Below are 16222 nucleotides of genomic sequence, written 5' to 3'. Positions count from 1 at the left end.
CTAAGTTATCTAAATGCGAGTTTTGGAAGAGTGAGGTAAAGTTTTTCGGTCACGTGGTGAGTAAGCAGGGAATAGCCATGGATCCTGCTAAGGTAAAAGTAGTGATGAAATGGGAGTGATTAACTTCAGTAATAGAGATTAGAAGTTTCCTAAGTTTGGCGGGATAGTATCGAAGATTCATTAAGGGACTTTCATAACTCGCCTTACCTTTAACTAAGTTGACTAGGAAGGATACGCTTTTTATTTGGACCCAGAGTGTGAAGAGAGTTTTTAAGCATTAAAGCACAGATTGACTACTGCACTCGTGTTAGTATTGTCTGAACCAAGTGAGCCGTTTGAAGTGTACTGTGATGCATCGCTGAAGGGCTTGGGGTGCGTTTTGATGCAGCACCAGAATGTTGTAGCATACGCCTCACGGAAATTAAGGCTGTATGAGATGAACTATTCGACACATGATTTAAAACTTGCTGCTGTTGTGTTTGCTTTAAAGATCTGGAGGCACTACCTCTATGGCGTTAAGTTTCATGTTTTCTCAGACCATAAGAGTTTGAAGAATCTTTTTGAGCAGAAAAAGTTGAATATGTGGCAGAGGAGGTGGATGGAGCTTCTGAAAGATTATGATTTTGAATTGAATTATCATCTAGGAAAAGCGAACGTTGTGGCAGAGGCTTTGAGTCGAAAGTCTTTATATGCAACTTGGATGATGCTACGGGAAGAAGAATTACTAAGGGCATTTCAAGGTTTGAATTTGGGAGTTAGAGAAGAATCTGGAATTCTGTGTTTGAGTCAATTGCAGATCTCAAGTGATTTTAAATCAGAACTTCTGAAGGCTCATCGAGACAATGAAGCGTTACGTAAGGTATTACCAGCAGTCAAACAGGAGAAACAGTGGAGAGTGTTAGAAGGACAGGAAGGTTTGTGGAAGTTCAAGAACCAGATTGTTGTGCCAGATATTAAAGAATGATGTGGCATTGCATGTATCTAAATGTTTAACATGTCAGAAGGTTAAGATTGAGCATCAGAGACCATCAGGGACCCTTCAGCCTTTGGAGATTCCACAATGGAGGAATTGGCTCGAATGTATATCAAAGAGATTGTCAAATTGCATGGTGTGCCTTCTACTATCAAATCTGACAAAGATCCTCGCTTTACATCAAAATTCTGGGGAGCTTTTCAACGTGCATTTGGGACTCAGTTAAGCTTGAATACTGCGTATCACCCTCAGACAAATGGTCAATCAGAGAGAACTATTCAGACCTTGGAAGATATGCTAAGAGCTTGTGTATTGGACCAGTCGGCGAGCTGGGATCAGTATATGCCATTAATAGAATTTGCTTATAATAATAGCTATCATGCGAGCATCGGAATGGCTCCATATGAGGCTCTGTATGGCAGAAAATGTCAGTCTCCACTATGTTGGTATGAAACTGGAGAAAGGAGTTTATTAGGGCCTGAAATGATAGCTGAAACGACTGGGCAGATAAAGAAGATTCGTAGTCGAATGCTTATAGCCCAAAGCCGCCAGAAGAGCTATGCTGATCAGAGGCGAAAGCCTTTAGAATTCGAAGAAGGAGAACATGTCTTTCTGAAAGTTACACCAACCACTGGCGTGGGAAGAGCTATTAAGACCAAGAAACTGAATCCCCGTTATATTGGACCGTTTGAGATTCTGAAGAGAATTGGACCAGTGGCTTATAGAATTGCCTTACCGCCATATCTTTCGAATTTGCACGATGTGTTCCATGTGTCACAGCTTCGGAAGTATACTCCTGACGCAAGTCATGTTCTAGAACCAGAACCAATCCGAGTGAGAGAAGATCTAACACTTCCAGAAATTCCGATGAGGATTGATGACACCAGTGTTAAACGATTACGAGGAAGGGAAGTATCATTAGTAAAAGTAGTTTGGAGTCGAGCTGGTATCGAGGAACATACCAGGGAACTCGAATCAGATATACGAAAGGATTACCCACATCTCTTTTCAGATAACTGCTGACTACATCTGAATTTTGAGGGCAAAATTCTTTATTAGGTGGGTAGGATGTAAACCCCGGTTAAATTAGTAAATAATTAGTCAATAAATTAGTTTTTAATAAGAAGGATTAGAAATGTGAATATTATATCAAATTAGGATAGAGCTCATCGAAACAAAAATTTTGACACTAATTTTGAGAAAATCGGTCCAAGATTGGACCGAATGGACCGAACCGGTTGAACCGGATCCAAATCGGACCATCGGTCCAACCGAACCGACCTATTAAATGAACCCACGCATTGCATCTCCCTCATTTCAGCAACGTGACGCTGAAAGCTTGCGTCCAGGGAGGAGAAGAAAAAGGGGTCCGAACCCTCGTTCCAAGTTCAAGGCGCCGTAACTTCCCGATCCGAGCTCCGATCGCCGCACCGTTTGCGACCACGCGTCCACCGCGTCGAGCTTTACATTTCTACCGGAACAATTTTATAGGTAAGCCCTTAAATATTCTCAGCCACTCTTTTTCCCCAATTTTCGAGTTTTGAGAAGGGGTATTGAATTTCTTTGATTTTTGATGTTTTAGGATCCAATTAGCTTGAGAAAAACGTTCACTCTTGCTTATGTGAAGCTTGGGTAAGGTGAGGATACGATAATTCTATTTTATTTTCATTGAATTTGAGCTTTGAGTATTAAATTGGATATATATGTGTTATGAATGTGTATTAGGTTGTGAATAAATAATTGGAGCTTGAAATTGTGAATACTGGAACTTGGAGAAAGCGGATTAGTTGAGTTTTGAGGGGCTGTCTTGGTTTTGAATAAATAGCTTTGGTCGTTACGTGGAAATCGGCCAAGGTATGGTTTAGGTTTCTTGCATTTAATATATAATGTTCTGTGAAAACTTAGGCTAGATGACCATAGGATAAGTTGGAATGCAGGTGTATGTTTAATATTTAGTAATTTGTCGATGAATATAATTGGTTGAAGTTTATTGGATAATTAGTTTTTAATTTTGGATGGTGAATGTTGTTATGTTAATTTGGAGGGAATTATGGTTGAATGTTATTGTTGATTAACTAATGATTTGGTGAATTATTGATTTGAGGTATAACTATTGTGGAGGTTGTTGTGATAATGAGGTATTTTGTGTTAAAAGCTCAGGAATTGTGAACTATGATCCTTAGTTGAATTTTGGGTTGTTGGATTTGAATATAGTATGAGTTTAATTGTTTATCTGAGGTAGATTTATCGTGGTGGTTGTTATGATGATGAGGAAGGGTATGTTGAATTGAAAAGAAAGCAGGTTTGGACCCGAAAAGGGTGGCAAAGTCCGAGTTTTAGAGGAGATGCTACCGAAATTCTATAAAAATTAGAGATTTAGTTTATATGATTATTTATAAAGATTTAAGATTCAAAGGTTATATGGTTTGATTTTGAGTTATTAAGAAAATGAGCATGTTTTAAGTTTGATTCATTTGGAAAAGAATGAATTATGTTTTGAATTAGAACTATTGATGGACGGAATGAGAGATGTGATAATGAAGGATAAGGATTGAATATGTTTAATGTATGATGATGAATGAGATGCAATTAAGAATGATGTGGATGTTGAGGAATTATAATTGAATTATTTATATGGCTTATGAATTTGAATAATCTGAGATACGAGATTCCCTGGATTAAGTGCCGTGGCTTGCCACCACGTGTACCAGGTTGAAAACTCGATACTCTGTTGACCCTACGACGTAAGTGTGACCGGGCACTATATAAATTCCCGGGAATGTTACCCCCATTGAGCAATATTGATTATTTGAGAAAAATCTATGCATAGACTCTTGGGGATGCACGTCGGGGGACAGTCTAAGGACAATTCAGACTTGTCGGGTTGGCTGGATAACCGACAGATGAGCCTCATCAGCCATAGGACAGGCATGCATCATATGCATATTACTTGAATTACTTGCTTGTGCTCTAATTGGGTGTGCCTATCTGTATTTGCCATGCTAAATGTGTATTTGTTACCTGCAGTAGTTGTAACCTTCTTGTGTTTGCATTTATCTGTCTATTTGTCTGTGAAAATACATGATGGAGTTGGAGGTATGGAGGAATGGCAGTATAGGACTTAGATTTAATGGACTCTTAAGTTAAGTTATGATTAAATATTTTTAGGAAACCACCTTTTATGGCTTCTGTTTAATACTTTAAGCTCTATAATCTGAGTGTCGATGTTCTAGGATTGCCTCTGGCATTCCCAGGACCTTATATATTATGTGTGAGGCACCTTTACCATACTGAGAACCTCCGGTTCTCAGTCCATACTATGTTGTTGTTTTTCAGATGCAGGTCGAGAGGCATCTCGTTAGGCGTCTGGACTCTTGAAGCGGAGTGGTTACTGGGATATTTTGTTATGCTATGATGTATATATATGTACTTAGCTTTCTCTCCGCATGACTTATTCTTTTTGATCCTCTTAGAGGTTTATGGAGAGGCAGGATTGTGTATATGTACTTTTGGATTTTGGATATGTATGTATATATGTGTAAATATTCTCCGGCCAGTCTTGACTTCGCAGGCTGAGTTAGGAGCTTGTTATTTTGTATCTTTGGTATTCTACTCCTATTTCTGTTATCTTATGTTTGATAGTTATGATTTTCTTAGCACGTAAGTTAACTCGTTCCTTGAGCGTAGCGCCTTTATTGTGCGATTTTTATTTCCCCCTTTTCTTCAAGGCTCCTAGCATATTATAATTCTTCTGCTATTATATGTACTCATTTTATTTTAGAGGTCGTAATACCTCACTACCTTTGTTTTACGACTTAAGCGTAAAGCTTAGTGTGGTAGGGTGTTACAACTTACATACAAGAAAGCATAAACGTAAAAAATAAAGAAAAAGAAAAATCGATTTTAGCATCAATGAAAATGTTGGTAGAACAAAATGATAGACCCAACACGGATCAAATAAAAAATAGACCTGTTATATGATGGTCCATGTGCAAAACAACAGAACCGACCTAATAATTACACATGAATCATAGAGGAAAATTGAGTTTAGGAGAGGAGTTTTCTCTCATTTCTTATTTAATTAGTTGGAAGAGATAACTGAATTTAATGTCTAATCATGCCAAACAACATTACCTCCCCTCGAAAATATATGCAGAAAAGGGAGGGGAATATAAGGCAACAAATTCCATTGCGAAAGTCAATGTAAATATCTGAGAGGAAGCCATAGTTAATTAGTTATCAATCATATAATCTTATAAGCACAATAAGGCATGCATCCTCACAAAAAAAAATTAAAGAACGTGTGTTTGGTTCCGTGGGATAGTCAATCAACACCCTACAATTTGCAATTTTTTCTTTTCTTTTTTCTTAAGTAATGAAAATACTCTTCTCTTGTTCAATTTTCTTTTTAATTTTTTTAGTTTTATGTCACGTTTATTTTTGGTAGGTGATTAGAAAAATAAATACTGAAAATTTAATTTGCAACATCAAATTCAGTCACTGTTAAAGTAATGTTGTTATTAAGAATCAAACTTTTAATTTAAAAAGAGATTCTTATAAATAATAAGTAATGTTATGAAACACTTAATAAGTACTTGAGTGATACTATGAGATTTTTTTTCAATTTATAAAAAAAATTGGTTTCTAAAAAAAATAATTGTATTAAATGAAAATTTTAGACAAATCTTTATTATTATTTCATGAGTGTTGTCGAGATAAAATAATATTATTATGAATTCATGTTATTTTTTATATTTTTGTCAAGTATTCAAATTAACAAAAATCACATTTTTTTGTGGGTACTACTTTTGATTAAGAAGAAGCAAAATAATTTGATGAATGATTTATAAGAAAAAATATAAATGGTGATCAATTTGAAATATTTCTTCTAAAAATATTATTATTTCTTGTTTAGACCAAACATTTAATAAGTTGAATGATTTTTCTTATTCAAATATTTTGGACAATTTATTTTCAAATGATGTTTTCAAAGCAAGAATTATATTGACTCATATATTAAACATTGTTAAAGAGGTCAACAACTATTTAATGTGTATCATTTTTAGAGATGAAAAAATTATATCTTAATTCATATTCAATTTATATGGATGAAAAAATATAGAGAGTCAATTATATCATTTAATAATATAATATTGACCAATCCAATAGCCTCTTAATAATATAAGGTTATAAATTAAGAAATTTAAAAATTATATCACAAAATATAAAATTTTAATAAATAATACGTTAGTTATATTGTTTTGATTATACAAATAAATATAATATTAATAAACAAAGTCATCATAATTAGATTTTAACAAAAATAATTTTTCATCTAAATATCTTTTGTCATGATAATTAATAAATTTTAAAGGCAAACTTTATCTTATATATATGTTAGATAGTACTTGTTTAAACCGATTTTTACTTATAGCTAATTATTTATAGCATTTTTAAGCGTTAAGAATAAGTGTAACTTGAAATAAAGTTTTATTCACAACTCATAAGATAGTATCTGTAAATTTAACAATCAATATTATTTAAAAAAAATTTTAACAAATATAATTATGTGTAAATTGATTTGGACCATTTCTGTAATTAAGTTCAATACCAAAAATTAGGTTTTAGAGTATGAGAAGTTTTAAGAAATTAGTTTGATAATTAAGGTTTAGCTTGGTAAAATTTTTATTTTTTTAAAAGTAGTTTACAAAAATTAGCTTTTAAAAGATAACTTTCTAAAAGATAACTTTTTAAAAGTTGTAGCATCTGTATTTAGTAAATTAAATTAAAAATAACTTTTAATAAGTACAAGCAATAAGAAGTGTGTTTGGTAAAATAGTTTTTAAAATTTAAAAATACTATAATAGACATTAATATAAGAATTAAATGTGAATATTAATTAATGTACGAGTTTATATTAGACTTTTTAATTTTGATAAGCACAAGTCAACTTTAAAAGTTTTCCTTTTAGGTGCTTTAAAAATTACCCCTAACTTTTAAAAGCTGCAAACACAAACACATAAACTTTTTAATTTACCAAACACAAAACGAGGTGCTTGTCCTTAAAGCATTTCTTCAAAAAGTTTTATCAAACCGAGTCTAAGTGTTCTCTCGAATTCCGAAAAAAAATGTTACAAAGAGAACACTAACTCCTCATGATTGCTTTTGATATCTAATAAGAGTCAATAGTCAAAATCGTGCCTGAAAGATACACCGATCTCCATTTTCGTCCCCGAAAGATAAAGTTAATCAAAATAGTTCCCGAAAGATAACCGAGTTGTTCACGTTCGTCCTTCTGTCATCTCTTTCGCTGAGGTGGCTAACGTTGACTTACGTGTGACGTTAACTGCCAGCGTGGCAGACGCCTAGGTGTACCCTACTATTGCTGACAAGGTAAGTATGTTAAAACAGTTCAAATCAGTCCCTTAGTTGATGAACCCTAATCCTAAATTCGATGATGAATAAGTAGTGGCCAACAATCAGAGGGCCATATGCTTGGGTAGAACTTGAAATTGTTGGTTCATGGTGATCATGGAGATAGAAAATGGAGGTGGTAGTGGTGGTGTGTCATTTTCGTCACACGACAGTAATGGTTCCAGCGCTTCAATGCGAACTAGGAGGAAGACTCATAAGGAATCATGTTTCTGTGGGTTGAAGGCTGTGATAAAAAAAATCTGGGACAGCGGAGAATTCAGATAGATTATTCCATGCATGTCCAAGGTACTGGGTGAGTGTTGTGAAAAAAGCTAAAAGTTTTCCATCTTGTTCTGTGTTGTTGGGTGTTTTTCAATTTTTTCTTTTTTGATTTTTCAACTTGCAGAAGGGCAGTCACTGTAATTACTTTAAGTGGGTCGATGATGATGACTATCAAGGAGTGGCTGAAAGTGGAACAAAGAAAGATTATAGAACTGATTTGCAGGTTGAAAGAGACTATGATGAATGGAGGGTGAATGTGGCATGGAGATTGGATAGTTTGGAAGTTGAAGTTAGAGCTTTGAAACTGCTAATAATTTTCATGTTTGTGATAGTTGTAATTAGTGTGATCCTTTGTTGTTTATTATGTACTTTCAAGTAAACCAAATTCTGTTGAAATGTCATGGTGTATTGAATTGCATGGCTTGAATGAGAATAGATGTTCAATTTGGTTGTTTAAGATTAAGTCCAAACTATCCATTAAATGTTGCAAACTAATAAGAATCACTATTGCTATAAGATATATTAAGCCATGAATAGACTTAGTAATCAAAGTAAGTAATCTTAAGATTGTCTTGCCATTGAAGGCTAATTGTCACATTGTCTTAAGCATAAATACCACAGTAAATTCATAAGGTTTTGCAAGAGGATACAAATCTAAAAAGAAGGCTACACCAAAATAAAAGGACAGATACAACTTTCAAATACACAGATACAACTTCATTTGCCTTGTGCAAAAAATATAAAATAGCCCCATACAAAAGGAAAGTCAAGCAGAACACATTGCTTTCTAATCAAAGTTTTTTTATCAGTCTTCCTTGGGTGCTTGTAGCCTGGAGTAAGCACGAAGGACATAAAATTGGACAACTTCTTAGCAGTTGCTGAACTTGTCCCTTTGATTGTCTCCGCAGATATAGCCACTGGTGCAGCTGCAGTAGGTTTAGGAGAGGATCTAAGTCTGGCTTTCTCCTTAATCACTTGTAAGCTACAACTTGTTCGTACATAATTTAATACCAGCTGCATTTGTTAGATTATAAAAGAAAGCATATATTTTTTACAATAGAGTAGTGATTATACAATCTGTTATGTATCTTGGGTTGGTGGAATGCTTTCAGATTGGCTAATGTTAATCTCTGTTGGAGGCTGGCTTGGTGATGGAAGTGCAGGCAATGGTGCTATTTCTCCTGGAGCTGGATCATGTTCAACAGGGATAGAGTTTACTTCAGGCTCAGCCCCATTTGCACCAGGGGCAATAACTGCTAGTTGCAGCTGCATCTTCTTGGCATGTTCCTTAGCATCTACAGTTTTTTTCTTTGCACAACTTCTTTTGTTGTGTCCAATCTCACCACAATACATGCATCTGATGTAGTTAAACTTCCTCTTCATCTTTGTCTTTGACCTAGTTGGTTGCTCATCTTTGTCCCTTCTCTTTTTTTTTGTCGGTCTTCCAAGTTTGGGCTTAAATGTTGGTGGGACTGGAGCTGGGTGTGAAGTTTTTTTTCCATAGATCCTGTTTTTTGATCGGATTGATGTTGAAACAATAAGTCCTCCTATACGCTTCCATCTTCAACCATTCATGACAATACTCTTCAGCCCTTTTGTCATTCCTATACTGTATTGCTAATATTGCATGCATACACGGCATTCCTTACAAAACAAATTAAAAGATTAATTAAAATTTCATGCTTGACTGAAGAGATCATAACTAAGTGTTGAACTTGTTACTTGTGAGTTGCCAAAACCTACAACTGCATGTGTGCTTTCCCAGGTCAACCACCATATTGGTTGGCCAGTCATGAACTTCGTACAATTCTTCTTTTTTATTGCCAGACCACTGAGGAGCCCAATGGCTAGACAACGTTGTCATTGCTTCAAGTCTACTTTGCTGAACAGGGGAGAGAATTCTTTGATAGTTCTGTAATTTTTTCTATTGTCAATTATACTCTTCATGATGATTCTTTTAACTTCCTCAGGTAAAGTCAGGATGGGCTTGCTCCTTTCGTGCTTGATTTTTGCATTGAACGACTCACAAGTATTGTTGCATATGTTATCCACTTTTGGAACTTCACTGAAATGCGCCTTTGTCCATGCATCTTTCGGCCATTTGTCGAGATACTCCCAAACTTTCTGATTGATCAACTTCACTCTATTCATGTTTCTGTTGAATTCATTTGTTGTCCTTGACCGAGCACATTTCCATACCAAGTCTTTTAACTCACAGCTTGCTCACTGCTTTAAAAAATTGCGCCACAAATGCCACACGCAGAATCGATAGTGAACCCTTGGAAACAATTCCTAAACAACATGGATTAAACCCTTCACCCAAGCAAATATATGAAAAGATAGTAAATTAAATTAGTCCCTCAATGATTTTCATTAAATCAAAATGGTCCTTCAATGTTAATCATTAAATCAAATTAGTCCTAACAGTGTGTTATCGTGAATCAATTACATCCTTACCTTCTGCATGTCTGAGATGAAGCACCATTTGTTGTCTCTGTAGTCTCCTAGATCCATGCAAAGCAACTCCAGGAATCACTTTCAATTATCTTTACTTTTGACGCTAACAATCGCATAAGCAATCACAAAGATGTGATTGTTAGCATCCTGTCCACACGCTGTCAGAATTTGTCCCCCATGTAATGTCTTAAAAAATGCTCCATCCAACCCAATTAAAGGTCTACAACCTGCCTTAAACCACCTATTGCAGGTATCAAGATAGACATAGAATCGATCAAACAGGGAGAACTCTCAAGCATGGGGATGACACCTACTTGTATTGTGGATCCAGGGTTGCTAGTCAGTAACTCATTAGCATAGTCCCACACTAATCCATACTGTGCTATCTCATCACCCTCCACAACCTTTCTAGCAGCTTTCAAAGCTTTAGTAATGCATGTGCTATTCAAATGCACATTACATTTTCTTACAAACTAGTCATAAATATCTCGATGCTTCATGGTAGGATGTATCCTAAGTTTAGGTACTAATTTACTAAGTGTCCAGGTTTAGGTGGCAGCTCTATTTTTCCTCCTTTTTGGACAGGTGTGAGTATCAACTAGAGTGTTAATTTGCCAAGACCCATCTTGTTTGTTACATGCACAATATACTTCCCATAGACAATCTTCAGTCTTACAAATAGCTCTAACTCTAACCTTGTTATTCTTTGTAAATAAAATATTTCTACCCCCATTGGATTGTATAATTCATAGTTGCTTGCATAAATTTAGCTTTTGACTTAAATATCATACTCACCTCAAATTTCAACAGTCCAAACTTGATTTTTTCATTAAACTGAGGATATATAACTGGTGATTCCTCATCAGAGTCCAACACTTTATCAAAATCCTCTGAATGCCATGAGTCAGCATCCGAGGCACGATCAAGGTTATCATCACTGTCATCTAAATTTGCCAAGAAAAAATCCAAAACATAAGCTACCCTAACATTTGCCAAATAAATCAATAAATAAGTAACCCTAAGAAAATTAACATACCAGAGTCAGAGCTTTGTTCATCTTCAAAACCCTCATAGCTAGAGTCATCAGTATCTATTTTTTTATCCCCTAATCTGACCTTAGGAGGCTTGTGCTTCTCTCTGACATCAAACTTGATGTCCCTTCTTGCACTTCTTTTTATATTGCTAGAGTCACATCACTGTTACTACTATACAGATTGTCTCCTAGAACTTTGGGAGGCCTGTACAGTTCATCTTCAGCACTCTCATATGAGTCATGAGAGTCACTGTCATCTTCCTGAATGGGAGCTTCTTTCACTTGTCTTCCAGATCTGGTGAGTCTGCAACCACTGCTACTTTCTTTATTCTTATTACCTTGTGAGTTCTTGGCTGTTTGAGATGATGCATTGGATTGAGGTGGAACTGTATTGCCCTGATGGGTGGTCTTCTTGGGCCGAGGGTCGGATTTCATGGATTGCAAGGGAGCCTTCATGGGCTGAGATGTAGTCTTGATGAGCTTATAGGCTGGTTAGTGGGCTGAGAATTGGGCTTCATAACTAGTTTGTTGGGCTGAGAATTGGGCTTCATTGTTAGTTTGTTGGGATGAGAATTGGGCTGTGAGGTTGGTCTAGTGAGCTGAGAGGTTTGCTTGTTTGATTGAGGGTGCATTGTTGTGGGCATCTTGGCAGGTTGAGAATGACGCTTCTTAGCTTGGGAAGAGTTAATCTGCTTGAAGCTTTCTACTTCCACATTGACTACATCCTCCTCCATATTGTTTACTATACATGGCTGTGAAATACAGTTCTCAAGGTACAGATTGATCACATTTTGGTTTCTCCTACAATCCTTGCACATTGCAAGCAAGTCTGCATCTATGACTAAGCTTCTCAACCCAGATGAAACGGGAATTCCAGGAGCTTTCCACCAACAGTTTCCAGCTTCAATTTATCCCAACTCCTTATAGTAACTCCTTACAAAGAACATATCAAGCGTGTCTCCTTCAACACCCATCAACACTTCTGTATTGTCAGATTTATATATCATGTCTCCATCAACATTCTTTTTAAATAATCCACCATGGTGAAACACAAAAGTCATCGGAGGACCTTCCATCAACAATAACAGAAATGAAAATACCCTTAGCCCATAGATTATTACTAGCTATTCTCAATCATAAGAAAACATACCCTAAATCAAAATGTACATGTAACAAATGAAAAGAACCATCATTAAAATGAAACACCCCTAACTAAAAATCATCACAAAGCCACTAAAAGCAAAGCATTCTAACACACTCAAATTCTTTAAGAATAGTCACACAAACCCTTAGTCACCCCAAACCCTGCCCTAAATTAGAGGAAAACATACAGCACACCACTAGGAAGACATCACGCCACAGAATGACTCAAAAAACATGAAAAATGTTTCATCCTTACCTCTAACCGTCGTGATGGCTTCCTCCACAATCAATGTTACTCCAGGAGATGATGAACTCTGTATTCAGTAGCAATACCTCTTCTGCTTTAATTGTCAACCAATACTGACAAAGGTTGATGGCGTGGTTCAAATGCAGGGTGAAAGGCTTAGGGCATAGCTTGAGGGAGACGATACATTTTGGAGCGAAACATAGAGAGATGGTTGTTATGAGATGGGGTGAGGCTTTACAACGTTTTGAATCTCTTTTGGATATTAAACGACGACGCATCAAGGCTTAGAGGCCATTTAATAAAAACTGCGTCGTTTTCATTGTCTGCCACGCTGGTAGTTAACGTCACACGTAAGTCAACGTTAGCCACCTCAACGAAGGAGATGACGGAAGGATAAACGTGAACAACTCGATTATCTTTCGAGGACTATTTTGATTAACTTTATCTTTGGGGATGAAAATGGAGATCGAGGTATCTTTCAGGAACGATTTTGACTATTAACTTCATCTAATAACTCAATTTTATGGTTTAATTGCTACATTGTAACCTTCATTCTACTATTAAAAGGATTGTTACAATATAGACTATATATAGACCTAAAATCATGAATAAGATATTAGACGAGAGAAAAAAAAGGGTATTTCATAAAAAAAGAAACTCATGAAAGGATAATTCATATAAGAGAAACTCACAATATACAGGGTTTGTTTGGGTGAATTTTTAAGAAAATATATTTTTTAAAATATCTTATAAAAAAGTAAAAGTAATTTTATGTTTAGATATTTCATGCAAAAAGATCTTTTTATTTATTAATTATATTTGGGTATAACCATATAAAAGTACTTTTTTGTTTATTTATTACGTGAAAAATATTTTTTTTAAAGAAAAAAGATTTTTTAAGAAAAAATATAAATGGTAACTTCTCAAAAAGATGTTTTTTTTTCTAGTACTTTTACTTTTACTATTAGAAATTTACCAAACACGCTAAAAAAAATAAAAAAGATATTTTTTCATTGAAATTTTTTTTATCAACTTAATGGCGCTCAAACAAACAATATATTATTCCAAATAATACATTTAGGTATGATCTCTAATTTAATATATCTCGCGATCTATACTAACTTGAATCAATAAAGCTCTACATCCAAGCAAAATACTTAACCAAGTCTAATCAAGTTGTTATAACCGCTTTTCAAATCATACGCCTTCTCCTTCTCCTTCTCCTCCTCCTCCTCCTCCCCCTCCTCCTTTCAAATTCGTGCACGCAAGTTCTTCTTCTTTCCATTTTCTTCTTCTTCTTCTTCTTCTTCTTCTCTTCTTCTTCTTCTCCTCCTCCTTCTCCTCTTCCTCCTCCTCCTCCTCCTCCTCCTCCTCCTCCTCCTCCTCCTCCTCCTCCTTTCAAATTCGTGGACGCAGGTTCTTCTTCTTCCCATTTTCTTCTTCTTTTTCAAATTCGCGCATGTCTTCTTCTTCCCTGATGCTGCGTCTTCTTCTTCTTCTTTTTATTTTTCGTTATCTTTCTCTTTTGTTATCGTCATCACCAAAAATACCAACATTTTGCTAACATCTTTATCGATTCTGATATTCTCTGGTGCCATCATTAAGTAATTTCGGTTCATTTCTTAGTTTATTTTGGTTCATTTGTGTGTTAATTTGAGGTTCACTTGATACTACTGATAAATATTGACTAAATTTTTTATTTCTTAAGTAATTTCGGTTCATTTCTTAGTTTAATTGAGGTTCATTGAATCCAAAAATGAATTGGATGTATTTTTGTTGATGATTGAGATTTTTTTACTACTTATTCAAAATTGAACTAATTTCGCTTCATTTGTGTGTTAATTGAGGTCCACTTGATGCTGCTGATAAATATTAACCAAATTTTTTAGCAAAGATGAATGAAATTATTCATTATTACTTTATTCAATTGCATTAGATTTCACTACATTCCATTCAATTAGTTCAGTTTTGAACAAGCAGTCAAAAAGACTCAATCATCAACAAAAACACATCGAATTTATTTCTGGATCCAAATGAATCTCAAATAAACTAAGAAATGAACCGAAATTACTTAAGGAATAAAAAACTTCGTCAATACTTACAGCAGCATCAGGTGAATTTCAATTAACATACAAATGAGCCGAAATTAGTTCAATTTTGAACAAGTAGTAAAAAAGACTCAATCATCAACAAAAATACGTCCAATTCATTTCTGGATCCAAATGAGTCTCAATTAAACTAAGAAATGAACCAAAATTACTTAAGGAATAAAAATTTTCGTCAATACTTAATAGCAGTATCAAGTAAATCTCAATTAATTCACAAATGAACCGAAATTAGTTCAATTTTGAACAAGCAGTAAAAAATACTCAATTATCAACAAAAACGCATCGAATTCAATTCTGGATCCAAATGAACCTCAATTAAAAGGAGAAAAAGAAAAAATGCAGCAACAATAATAGCAATAAAAGAACGACGATTCAAAGAAAACATGCGAAGAAGAAGTAGGAATGAGGAGACGAAGAAGGAAAAATGCGAAAAAGAAGAAGGAATAACGCGAAGACGAAAAAAGATATGTTTGTATTAGTGAAACGCGCGTGTGTACACGCTAATATAATAAAAGTGATTTTTGTCGAATTTGAACCAATTTAGTTGGATTTAGTTATCAAAAAAATTTGGATGTAACTAAACTTAAATATCAAAATTCTTATAAGTACAATCTTCTACCATTGAAAATAAAAAATTAAAAATATTAAAAACTTGAAATAAAAAAATCGTGATGACTTTGTGTCTCTAATCTACTCTTAACTCAAAAGGACTAAATACTTCCGAACATAAACATTATCATGTATTACTATCCATGTATAAATGTTCCACTTTGGAAAAACTTAAAATTCTTACTCTTATTTTTTAGTTAAACGTTGATTTTGATGGTAACTTAGTAAAGTTTTTCTAACAACATTTGTTTTGTGCGTTTTCACTGAACATTTAAAAAAATAAACCTTTAATATTTTCCTATGGAAAGTATATATACTAATTTTATTTATTAAATGTGTATAATAAAAATAAATATTAGGTTAATCAAATTAAAAGTATTTATATTTTAATTAAAATATTTTAGATTTAAATTTTTAAAAATAACAATTTTTATGGACAGCGAATGTATCAAAACTCTTCTAATGTGTAAATAAAATAAATGTATTTGATATATTATAAGTAAAAATAAATAATGATATTGTTGGTTGGGATTGAATTTTTCGGTTTCCAATCTAAGGCTTTGTTTGGATATAGAAAAGAAAATAGAAAGAAAGAAAATAAGAGGAAAAAAAATGAAAAGAAAGAAAATAAATAAAAAAGTAGAGTTATTTGTGTATTGTTTGGATTGAGAAAAATAGATAAAAAAAAAATTTATATTGTTTGGATAAAAAAAAGTTATAATAATATAAAATTACATTAATATATTTATAACAAAATAAAATATAAATATTTTTATATATTTATATTTTATTATATTTTATAAATATTATAAAATATTATAATTTTATATATTTAAATTAAATTATTTATCTAATATATATAATATTTAAATATTTTTATTATAATAATATATTAAAATTATTAAAATCAAAAGAATAAATATAGAATTTTAATTATGTTTCTCCTTCTCCACTAA

General features: G+C 33.8%; 1 long non-coding RNA gene across 1 annotated transcript; it reads left to right on the top strand.

Annotated features, from left to right (window-relative positions):
* Positions 1–2326: 2326 nt before the first annotated feature.
* Positions 2327–4006, top strand: LOC148579108 (uncharacterized). The gene is made up of 3 exons (XR_015904868.1): positions 2327–2464; positions 2556–2610; positions 2699–4006. It is a non-coding gene; the product is annotated as an uncharacterized LOC148579108 (long non-coding RNA).
* Positions 4007–16222: the final 12216 nt, after the last annotated feature.

The sequence above is a fragment of the Arachis ipaensis genome, chromosome B10 (assembly GCF_059453495.1).
Source record: "Arachis ipaensis isolate K30076 ecotype BB chromosome B10, ASM5945349v1, whole genome shotgun sequence".
Lineage (NCBI taxonomy): Eukaryota > Viridiplantae > Streptophyta > Magnoliopsida > Fabales > Fabaceae > Arachis > Arachis ipaensis.
Note: the sequence above shows the minus strand (reverse complement) of the source record. Positions and strands in the feature narration are given on the sequence as shown.